The following is a 12,089-nucleotide window of genomic DNA, read 5'->3' as shown; positions in this document are numbered from 1 at the left end:
TTGTTCTATCAATACTGGTGACCCCCTAGCAATCAGTATTACTATCTTTTTTCCTTTTGTCACCAATACTATCTTTGTTCCTTTTTCTCCAATACTCGACTGAATGCCCACCCTGAAACCTTAAGAAAAATCACATCTCCTTTCTGTCAAAATGCATTTCCTATAACACTGCTATTTGTCATACACTTGTCTCTTAATATAACTCAATTTGAGGTTTTTGTCTATACTTGCAAGGCCATTTACATTCCATGTTAAATACTGACAGCAGCCTCCCTGAAAGAAAAACACTTATGTCCACATATTCACCTCATTTAACTACATCTATGTTTAGAATTTGAAACTTACATGCACACAATGTTTGGCAAGCTGAGTGTGTGTAATTGCTTCTTCTCAAGTCCATTTAACCCATGTCACACTTTTAATGAAGCAAAATGTGTGGGAAACATTCAAGGAATAAAATACATTTTTGAATGCAACCTGCCTTTAACTCATTGCAAACACACAAACTGCTTACAGCTTTACCCCTACATGCAGAATCAGCTGTCCCAAAAATCAGATGCACCTCCACAGTATTACCTATTCAAAAGTTAGTTATACTGAAGTATACTAGAGCTTGTGTTTCAAAACTTACACATTCTTATATGTCCTTATCTTTATTCCCTTCCTCTAGTTCAAATCCAAATACCTCTATTTATCTCCTGAATGTTTTTCCGTTTCTGAAATAATTTTCCTTTGGAACAATGGAAAAGGTCTTATTGCAAGGCCCTTCCATAGGCTTTGCTACTGTTGGAAGAATTAGAAGTATAGCCCCTTTTCTCCATGCTGGGTAAACTATTTCCACCTTACCTGGTTCTACATCCAAACAATGTATTTGTTCCTCCAGGAAACAAAAATTCCTAAAGACAGCTGGTTACTGCAACTTGAATCTCACACCAGTCTCTTGACTTCCCCAATTCCTGGGATACACTTGCTTCTCTCCTGCGTGGTGTACAACGATTAATCATTTTTCTACAAACAAGCAAGTGTCCCTAATTTTTCAGTTTTCCTTTCTGAAACAGGTTTTGTCAGGATCAGCCTATTCTGCCGATATGATTGCATCTTTACTAGTACAGGTCTTTTGCTTCTTTCTCATGGCCTCATTTGATGTGCATATATGATGTATCCCAATTAACAAGCCCTGCTGTGGAACACAAATCCAGTTGTTTATTTGTTCTTTCATAAAATGAATCCACTCTTCCACTTTCTCTGGTAAAGCCGGGAATCCCAAGTTTTATTTGCATGCTAAATGCTTCTTTTGAAACTACTGTTCTTGAGAAGCTGCGTGCTTAAATCTGTCCTTTTCATCTTCCTACCTCTACAGTTTTACCAACTCATCTAAATAGCTACTTAAAGCTTCCTTGTATCTGTTACAGCTGTTTTGTCATTCGACTGTATTGCTGAAATTCACAGAACTTTTCTTATTGTACTCACACAAACTGCTACAATCAAAAGGGAAGTGCAATTCAGAGACATGATTAGCAACGAGTAGAGACCTCAGACTACTGATTATGTGATGGATGCCATCTGACTCATTTAACCGCTTCATCCTGAAGGATACTGTTGCTGACCACCAATCAGGAATTTTTCAAACCTTGCCAAAAGATTCCAGAAATCCCAACATAGGAAGAAATAGCCTAAGCTATGGGGTTCAGTTTAATACCAAAGTACACACTAATGGTCTTTGTTTTTGATCTTGCAGCTAATTACAGAGCAGAATGATGGATGGTTGACATTCTTTTGTAATGTGGGTATACTGAAAATCATCCTAATCCCAGAGTACTCTGCACAAGAGAGACCATTATATAAACAGAGAAACATATCATCAAGTTAGACAATAAATTCAATACTTTTAAAGAACCAATTTTCAGAACTGAAACATATCACCTGAGAACAGTTCCTTCCTTCGGATATTATAGTCTATTTCACCTACAATCATCAACCTCTCCACTCTTTCATAAGTCTTAACGTGTTCAAGTTCAGTTTAGATTTTTGATCAAGTACCATATTAAATATTTTAACATACTAGCAGGAGTTGCAAGGGTGTGGGATAAAAAATCCAATTATTATCCTTGCACATGTTCTGGACAGTATACAAAGGTGGAAACTGACACAAATAAATGTACATTCAACACTAAGCATACCTTATGCAGTCTGAATGACTCCCCTCGGCACTGAACGTAGTACAAACTTGTAGGTGCATCTTCCTAATGAATAAATCAACTTACTACTATACACAAGATCTTACACCATCCCACAGATACACCCATACTCTCTACCCTCATCTGCCCATATAAAAATCTAACAACCCTTTGATCAGCTAATAAGGTACTAGTAGCTACCCTAAAGTTCAACAACAAATCTGGAGATAGCCTGTTCTCAAACTCTATTGGTAACTCTTGCAACACTCTTCCAACTGAAGAGCCCTTTCTTCTATCCCACTTTTCAAGAAGCAATTAAGAATCTTCCTTAAAGTCCAATGGCTTTACCCATGCACAAATCCTGACTGACACTTTCTCCCCTAGCAGGACCATTCTTTACCATCTTCAAACATGCTATTTCAGGTGCTCTGATATTCTCTATTAATCCCTACTGTAGTAGCTCACCTCCTAAGGTTTGGTAAACGTTATAAACAATGCTATCCTAAAAAAAAAAAAAAAAAAAAAAAAAAAAAAAAAAAAAAAAAAAGAAGAAAAATTTTATTAATCGTTTTACTCAAAATTGTTTAACTTATTTACTCTGGTATGTTGGTATGCTACTGTAACAGTACTATATAAATTTTCCTGTATTTGAAATGTTTTACCTGACATTATCTGTATTGTATATGGTCAAGATTTCCATCTTGTAAATTCTCTTAATGTGGAGCTTTTCTCCCCAGGCCTCTGCTGAAAATGGACATACATCTAGTCGGACTATCATGGTCAACAAATGTAAAATAAAAAAATAAATAAATCCAACTCAATATTTTCACTGGAAAGAGAGAACCCTTTAAATAACTCAGTTGACTCCATGGGGTTCAAAATGAAAGCTTCAGCAGCACTTCAGATAATAAGTAACTGTCCCCCACTGCAAGTCTTCCCATTCTGGTTCCTTGAAGTAACTTCTGCTGTTAATCAGCTGGATAAAATTCCCTGTTGTAGCCATCCAGCTGGACAGCTACATGTAGTGTTTGTATCTGTTAGACGCCCACGGTTGTGTCTGGCTGTCAAGTACATTTCTATGTATGAAAGGAAGAAGTTTTAATATAGTCAAAAAAATAAAGAAAAAGAAAAAAGCACTACAGTGGAAGTCCAGGTAAAATGGCCATTAGAACAGTTATGAAACTAAAACTGTACAATGGGTGACTAACTTGACTAGTGTGCGACTCAGAGTGTTGCGATCTTAATACTTCTACACTTAAAACTTAAAATGCTACAGAACTCAATGTGCAATGCAAAGCTATGCAACTATCGAGAATTACTAGGTGAATGTCAAGCTACCATGAAAGTTATAACAATATACAAATATGAACGGGAGTGGAGTAAAAATGAAACCACAAAGTCCTCCTTCATTTATAGTTTGTAAATCACCTTGATACTGCCTCTTTCAAAATGCCACTACAAGTATTTGTTTGTACATTTTTATTTACATATTCAAATACTGGTTCCACTGATCAGTTTTTGTTCTACTCCCCTGTAATAATGATTTAAACATCCTACTGGTTATTTTTGAACACATGACAATGGAGGTTTAAAAAAAAACATTTTCTAAATTGATATGTGCTCTCCTAATGAGTCTATACAGATGAGAAGCTTTAAAGTGCACACTCAACGAGATGAGCTATGCATCACTTTTAAAGATATTTGAATGAAATGGTAGCAAGACTGCAGCACTCCCTTGCCAACTTTAGCCACTGCCTACTCTCAAGGCTCATTTCACAACAGTTCTGTGCCTCTTTAACCAACAGTTCCACTGCTGCAGAGCAAAACCCATTCGGAACAGAAATACGATAAACAGTATGATAGCCAATGGGGAACAAATAGATTCAACCTATTTTATACAAAAATATCTGTGAATAATATATTTGGATAAACAAGAAAGAGGGTCTATAAATTTCCAAAGGGAGTGCAGATCACTACACTGGGAAGCAGCAGACTTTCTGAACAAAATGGGGCTAGAGCTTCTTCACATTTTGGTTAAATAGGAGGATAGCGACTCTAATTAATGACATAAAATACCTAGATGAAAATCATTAGTTCAGCTACTAATTTCCATCAACAGAAAGGTTTACGATGCTATGCTTCCTACAGTAAAAAAGAAAAATATTACACACACAAAAATGCATTCAAAGTCACTAGTTAAGTCACTTGGTCCATTACCAGATTTTGTCTACGAGAGAAGACAAAGCTTAAAAACTGTGTGGGAAAATGCCAAAGTAAATCACAGAAAACCACACAAAACCAAATGGCACATCTGCAAGTGCACAGACACTGAAGCTTCCCTTAATCTGATGTATAGGCAACAGTAAACGGAATAAGACACTTGGCCCACAACCAAATTGTCCATAATAGAAAACGAAGCTTAAACTGTGTTAGAAAATTTCAAATGAAGTAGCTCACAGACAGGCACACAAAAACCAAACGCACATCTGCATGGGGGTCCATGTTCACCATGCAGATACAGAGACCGCAAACCTTTTCCAAATTCGTTCTACATGGAGAGGGCTTTCAGAATAAAAACACTGAGAAGACTTCATACATGTTATAAGTGTCATGTATCAGACAGTTCCCATGTTCAAAAGATAACAAGATTGTCAAAGATGACAAACTGCCGTTTAAGCTTACAAAAACTGTTCAGGCTTATGAAGACTCGTCTTCAGGATCTTGAATCATGATGGCATAGATCTTACAGAATTTAACAATGTATAACAACTTGACTGGAAATTAAGGCCAACAGCAAACCCCCCCCCCCGCCTCACATCAGTGTAAAATGTCTCCTTAAAAAAAGATCACATAAAATGGTGTTCTAACTGTTCTTTGGGATTTTTTTACAACCATTGTTCCAAGTGCTGTAAACATTCATTTCTTATTTTTATACAATGTATTCACTTTGATACTGCCTCTTACACAATGTCATTACATAGTTTGTCCTTTAATTCATACGTGCGCTTACATTTTAACACAGGACTGGTTTAGCCAATTTTTAGTCTAGTCCCTTGCAATTACATTAATTTGCTCATTTCACAGCACATTAGAGGAAGTTGATAAAAACTGTGATTAAGTCGCCGATTTACTCTTAAAATAATCTTGCAGTTAACTTGCTGATGAAAAACATTATTAAACTGGCTGAACCCACTGTTAGGTACCTTGGTTTGGTTTACTTGTTTAAAGTTAAAGCAGACTATATACAATGTGATACAATCACATTACATAAGCAAGTACAAGAAACGCCATGCACTAGAAACTCCATGCGTCAACAAAATACTTAATGATTATTACCAGAAGCCGTGGTTGCTCAATTTGAATTCAAACTATTTGCCTAAATGATGTTTGTTAGTACTGAATTCACATAACTGGAGCTAAAAAAGGGTACTTAATTTTACAACAGGACAGCACAAAGAGAAACCAACTACAGTGGTGATGGCCAAGACAGTAGACACTGAAGCATTAGGAGGAATATGCAGAAATCTTATCATATTATGCAAACACCTACCCAAAGTTCAAGTAATGTAAGCAAACCTAAACAGTTCAAGACTGAAACAGTCAGATAAAAGGAGTATTACACATCCAGCAAATTGCAATGTCCCATTTATTTACTACAATTAAAACAAACTAAAATCAGCGTGAACCCTTACCTGCTCAGTTAACATGAATCACAAACTGTATTAAAAAAAATTCACAGCTTCACCTCAATGCACTAAATTAAGGAAATATATTTCAACACTATATCCTAAGAAGAGTTCTAAATGGTCAAGGGATGCCTGACCTTTAAAGACTTGAGATTCCAATCAAATAAATGGTCTAATAAAGATTAATTTATACATACAGACACAATCAATGATAGATGAAAAACATGTTAAAAAGATCATTGGAGATTACAGTCAAACAAAACAAATCTAAAAATTTAAAAGTGATCGAAAATATAAACAAATGTGTTACATTTGGGAGCACCAAAAACCATGAAAAGAATTTACTTTTACGTGGGAAGCTTTTTCCCCATCACACCCTCCAAAAAGATGCCACGTGATCAATGTTTTCTGCAATTAAAATAATGGTACTCGCACACACACATACATACATAAATTTATTTCCTTATTTATTGGATGTTTACATTTGATAACCATGGAAACTACTCTGCAGTTCAAGTTGTAAATGGTCCAACAATACATCTGTTCACTTATACTAAAATGGAAAAGGACAAAGATGGACAATAAGCTATTAGATGCCAGAGAACATAATCTGAAATTTAAACAAAACATTGACTATGTCATATGAAAAGATTTGAAATGCTAAGCAAATACAAGTTATACTTAATGGAATAAACAGTTACAAACACCTGCTTTCAAGACTCTTATAATGCTTCACTAATACTAACACACAAATCATTTAGCCAAACTAGAACAACATTACAACAAAACAGACAATTTTCAGCAAACTGCACAAGCAAAGCTTCATTACTGTTTCACAATAACACACAATATCCTTAAAAAAAAAAAAAACACAAATGTCCTACAATTGTAAAAACTTATTAAAAAGATACAAACCAAAAAGACTTAATATCCATTTATCTAAACCAATACTCAGGGTTAAATCAAGTAATTAAGGTGATCATTGCACTATGCAGCTGCAGCTACACTATGGACACCCCTCCCATCCTTTCAGAATCTAAACACAAAGTCAGGCAGTTGGTAAAAAATATTATGACTATGAACAAACTGCCTCACATAATCTACAGTTTGTTTCCTCAAGCCTTCCCTACTGCACTACCTTGAGCAAGTCGCTTAGCCAGATAGTACACCTGGGTCACCCCTGAAAAAGGGTACAGTGTTCACCTGGCTAACTATAGATCTATACACACAATAAATATAAATTATATATATATATATATATATATATATATATATATATATATATATATATAAATCTCCATATACACACACACGTTTTATATAGACCCATCAACAGCACAGTGCCACCACAAGGGTCAGTGCTGGGCCCCCTATACTTCTCAGATGTTTAGGCCAAAACTAAGGGGCTGTGGCTGACCAACTTTGCATGCAACTGCAAACTGGGTGCAGTTATGTCTGTACACTTCAGGACGGTCTTGTACAGACCAACAATTTGTGTCTTACGGTCTCAAAACAAAAGCAAAGAAATTAATCATCATTCCCTTAAGTAAAAACAAATGTTCCCTCACACTATCAAATTAACAACAATACCCTATGTACCTACAAAGTGGTAAGGGATCTGGGATCCCACGTAGACTGTGACCTTAACTTTGACCACCACGTGTCTACTATAGTAAGGAAGGCTTTCTATGTAGCACAATTGATTTGCAAAGGCATCGCCTCTAGAGCAAAGGAGGTTATTACCCCTCTATACTAGTCACTAATCAGGCCCATAACTGAGTACAACACCCCTTTTGGCATGTACCATACAAAGCACCTACAGCACTTGGAGACACCTCAGAGGTTTCTAACAAAGAAGACCAAGGGACTCCAACACGTGCCTTACACAAACCGACTAAAGTCCCTGTCACTACACTCAGTATCGTATAGACTTCTTAGGGAACTTTTACATGGCTTACACAACAATCTCCCACCCAAGCCTAATGAATCTGTTGCACATCCATAAATTAAATGGGACTAGAGCCACCCATTCCATGGACCTAAATATGGCCTACAACTTTAATAGGACATGTTAGATGGGCAGATTTGTCTCCCAGTGACTGCTGCGTCTTTGGAATAGGCTGCTAATTCATGTGAAGCAGAGCACCTCTGACACTTTTCAAAAGGAACCCACACAAGTGGATAGGGCACTGTAGCACCCACAACCCTCCTGGACATGGGCAGTCATTACTAAATATAATCCAGAGTACTGACTAGAGTATCTATGGTATTACATTAGGATGAAACAGCTAGCCTTACAATGACTTTCATGCAAGTATCGCAGTAATCTTTTATGATCCTATGAACTACTCTGACCTTTCTTAATATCCACTACATAACCTGTACCACACAAAATCTGAATCTCACATTAGGTAACAATCTCTCTACCCTTACATCTTCCATACTTCATTATCCACATTTCTGTTACTTGTTACACTGTGCAAAGTATTAACAGACAGGCTGCCTACCAACTGTTCAAAAGCGGATTTTTTTATATCGAAAGTGGAATTTTGCAGGACAAGCCATATCCACAACCAGAGAGAAAAAAAAAGCATTTTTTTTTGTTAAACCAAAAAATTTACACTTTCTCAGGTGTGTCCTAAACGCCTCAAAATTCGGTAGATTACACTAACCCGTGCCCACCTTCAAATCAAAACTTGGTTTATCAACTTCTGAGATTTAGCAGACCTGGCAGATTTTCAACCTGCAAGACACACACTAAAACATTTTAATACCAAAGCACCCCCCCCCCCCCCCGACAGAAATATACATTACGCTGAATACCCCAAAAATAAATGCCAGCATTCACACTACATCACTTAAGCTAAACACAAACGCATGCAGATCTCCGAAACAAGCTTCCTGTCCCGCATTCCACGGACCATGCACATAAATAAGATTAATCAAGTTTTATTGATCTTCAATCTAGACTTTGCCTAGCTAACATGGCGCAACATTCGCTTTCACTTTTAACCAGCCTTGATATAAAGTTAGAACACGGTGCAGGCAAACAGAAGCGGAGATATCTCAAGGGAAACTATTCAATCGCGGGTGCTTAACCCACATATCTGTCAAGACTTTTAAAGCCTTAACGTAGTACCAACTATTAGGACTTATACTCAGCAGTCTGAATCGAGGATTCACTTAGCAATTACCTCACAAAACTTTCCACCTGACTGGCAAATAATACAAATACGCAACCTCAAATGAACACTTACTCTTAGGGACTCTAAAACTCAGATACAACTCTAAACATAGCAATTCCGGTTCTGTTTATAATTCATTTATTACTCCTCTTCAACAATTTCCGGCGAGAACTCCAGCTCCCGTATACGCTTCTCGCGACAAAAACATTCTTGCGCTCATCATACTACATTCCGACTTTGCGAAGTCGAGGTGTTACACATCTCGCAGGCATTGTGGCTTTTACATCCATTTCTATAGGTCTTACTGTGGAGTTTTGTTGTATTTTTAATTGATTAAAGTCATTAGAACAAACTGTTTTTCTGACTGTGATTCACATAGAAATGCAGGAGTGGATCGGTTTAAATCCCCTTTTAGTCTTCGGTTTGCTCTTTATTTAATATGTAACGTCTTCCGACGTTATTCAGTTTCAGGAAGTTATGTGGAATTTACTCAAATCGCTTATCCGGAATTTAGGTACGGTACAATACACATTCCTCTGATATACTCAGTACATTTTGTGAGCAGTGACTATACTAAAAAGTGACATGGTCCCAGTGTGTGCAAATACTAACATATTTTTCACTTCCGAGAGAGTATTAAATATACACAACTAGGTACATCACGACAGCCTACCGTAATCAAATATAACTTAGTAATCCTCTTTACAAAGGTTTGGTCATTCCCGCCATATTAACATTAATTTTGTAAGTGGTAAGGTGATTGGCAGCCACTAAATGATTGACAACTTTGCACACATTTCACTTCCTATATTTACGTATGGGAGCACTATTACATAATTGCGTCCACCATATCTTCTTCCAAGTACACGACCATGCGCATGCGTTATTTACGTGTTTATATGAACATTTATGCTTAGTGCTCTCTATTCTTGGCACTGGCTGCTATGTAAACGTATGTTAAAATCAACTGTGCACAATGTGTTCATACTGTTCTAACGTTGTTAGCATGTGGTGTGCTATACATTCAGATTTTTTTTTCACCAAGCGTACAGACAGACAGTAAGACCATTGAGAAGCTCAGACACATCACTCTTTGTTGATGGGGAAACACTGTTCCCTTATTAAGTACATTTTCATTATATACCCAAGGTAAAAATCTGCAATCATCCATCCAGTAATCCATACTGTTTTCAAAACTTTGCCAAGGAAATATTCTTCTTGCTATGTTATGGGAATATATTCCAGAAACAATTGCGTTGGTTTAGGTACCTGTTGTGCTAGATGGCATTGTTAATGTCTTTAATGTAGGCGTTTGCTTTACCACTAGATGTTCATAATATTGATCATTGCTGCAATAGCCTTAGCTAAGCTGACTAAAAGACAAATTTGGGTGAGAACTTTACTATCGCTGAAGAGGACGTTCCTCTCAGACTTTCGAGGATCAATGATCGGCGTCATACCTCTCAACTGTCCAGATTTTGCCTCATTTTTTTGTATGTTTCTCATAAAATTTATTTTGGTTTTCTGGCAAACCACTGGGGACTAACTTCAGAAAATGACAGACATTTGAGTTTCAGACTGCATACCCTTCAGCAAATCCATGTTAATGTAAAACCTGTTATTCTGTCAACTTTCCAAGTTTATAAGAGTAATATTAAAAAAAAATATTGTCCCCCAATTATTTATGGCTTTGTCCAGGTTTCTTGCTAATATGTTGAGAGGTATGGTCGGCTTGTGCTTTCCTTTGCTGAGCAAATAAGCTCCCTTTGAGGAAAAAAACTCCAATTTTCTTAATTTTTGACCATGTTTTATTACTTTCATCTTCAGAAAAGTTATTTTAAAGCTAGGAGTGTTGTGTTTTAATGGAGTGTCTTGAGAATAAAATGTACTTTTAAATGTAGTACTCATTTTTTCTGTCAGTTTAAAAGTGGTGTAAAGTAAGTGAAACATTGTTTCAGTGGAAAACGAGTTTATTTTAATTTTGTGGTGCTGGCTTAGTGTTTTAAAGTGCGTTTTACTATGTTTTTCTGTCAAAAAATTAACTTTTCTGAACTGATAGTGTTTACTGGAAATTGCTGCTTGTCTTTCCCAAGAATGAGGCAGCATTTTCTGCTTGACCATGGAACAGACTATCAGTCCCACAATCGGTCCTTCTTCCAGCCACAAAAAAAATGAGCAAAAAGCCTTTGCCACCACAGAAGGCTAGCAATGTGCCTCAGTTGCAGGTGGGTGACTCTGCTTTGGCCATTTATTGTACCTCAAACCACTTATCTTTTACCCCAGATCCCTCTGGTGTAGGATCAACAGCCACTATGGACCAGGGATTAGCCATGTCCTCTGCAGCTATTGGGGGTCCCTTCAGTCGGCAAGGGAGAAACACTCCTGTCAGTCCTGGGAACAGGGAAAGTGTCCCTGTTATGTCAGAATGGTTTGCCCATCTCTGGGGAAGCTGCTGCCTCCACCATTAGTTACACTGTTGTACACATTTTTCCTGCCAAAAAGAAGCTGAAAACCAAGCATCTAGCTACTCCTTCTCAATTTTCTTTGGATATAAGTAGTTCACTGGATCTGGGTCAGGGTTTAGTTCAGGTTATTGATCCGTCTTACAAAGTAGTTTCTGGAAAAAGAAAGAGAGTTTCTATTTTCCTGAAGAGATTCAAGATCCTGAATCTAAACAGGAAGATTCAGGAAAGGATACATGTTTTTTTCCTTAGATTTCTTATTCAGACTTAGAGGAGAACTCAATTTCTGATTCTCCCTGTGGGGGTTTCTCTTTCTCTGAGACTATTGCTAGAATGTGCCAGTATTTTCAGTGGGAGAAGACTGAGGTTTCGCAATCCCTCAGAAAATAACAGGAGCTGTTACAGAAGGATGTTCCAGAACCTACACTCATTCCTCCTGTTCTGCTTGCTTTGAGAATGTGTATGTTACTGCCTGCAGGTTTCCTGATGCTCAGCCAGCTGCCCCTAAAAAGGCAGATATGATGTATAAAGTTCTTCAGTCTTTTAAAATGTATACACTATTCCCAAACCTGACGCAGC

At 37.1% G+C, this 12,089-nt stretch overlaps 1 protein-coding gene across 2 annotated transcripts in view; it reads right to left on the bottom strand.

Moving 5' to 3' along the window:
• Window positions 1-9,660, bottom strand: part of DNAJC14 (DnaJ heat shock protein family (Hsp40) member C14) — a 451,504-nt gene extending 441,844 nt beyond the window's left edge. Inside the window, exon 1 of one of the 2 annotated variants that reach the window (XM_044083663.1) lies at window positions 9,121-9,660. The gene's annotated coding sequence lies outside the window, so the exon portion shown is untranslated. Of the gene's footprint in view, window positions 1-9,057 lie in introns of both variants that reach the window. The other variant, XM_044083664.1, reaches the window with a different exon arrangement.
• Between the last annotated feature and the right edge of the window lie 2,429 nt (window positions 9,661-12,089).

The sequence above is a fragment of the Protopterus annectens genome, chromosome 9.part0, assembly GCF_019279795.1.
Source record: "Protopterus annectens isolate FY-2018-M chromosome 9.part0, PAN1.0, whole genome shotgun sequence".
In the NCBI taxonomy this organism is placed as follows: domain Eukaryota; kingdom Metazoa; phylum Chordata; order Ceratodontiformes; family Protopteridae; genus Protopterus; species Protopterus annectens.
The sequence above is the reverse complement of the archived record's forward strand: the minus strand, read 5'-3'. Positions and strand labels throughout refer to the sequence as shown.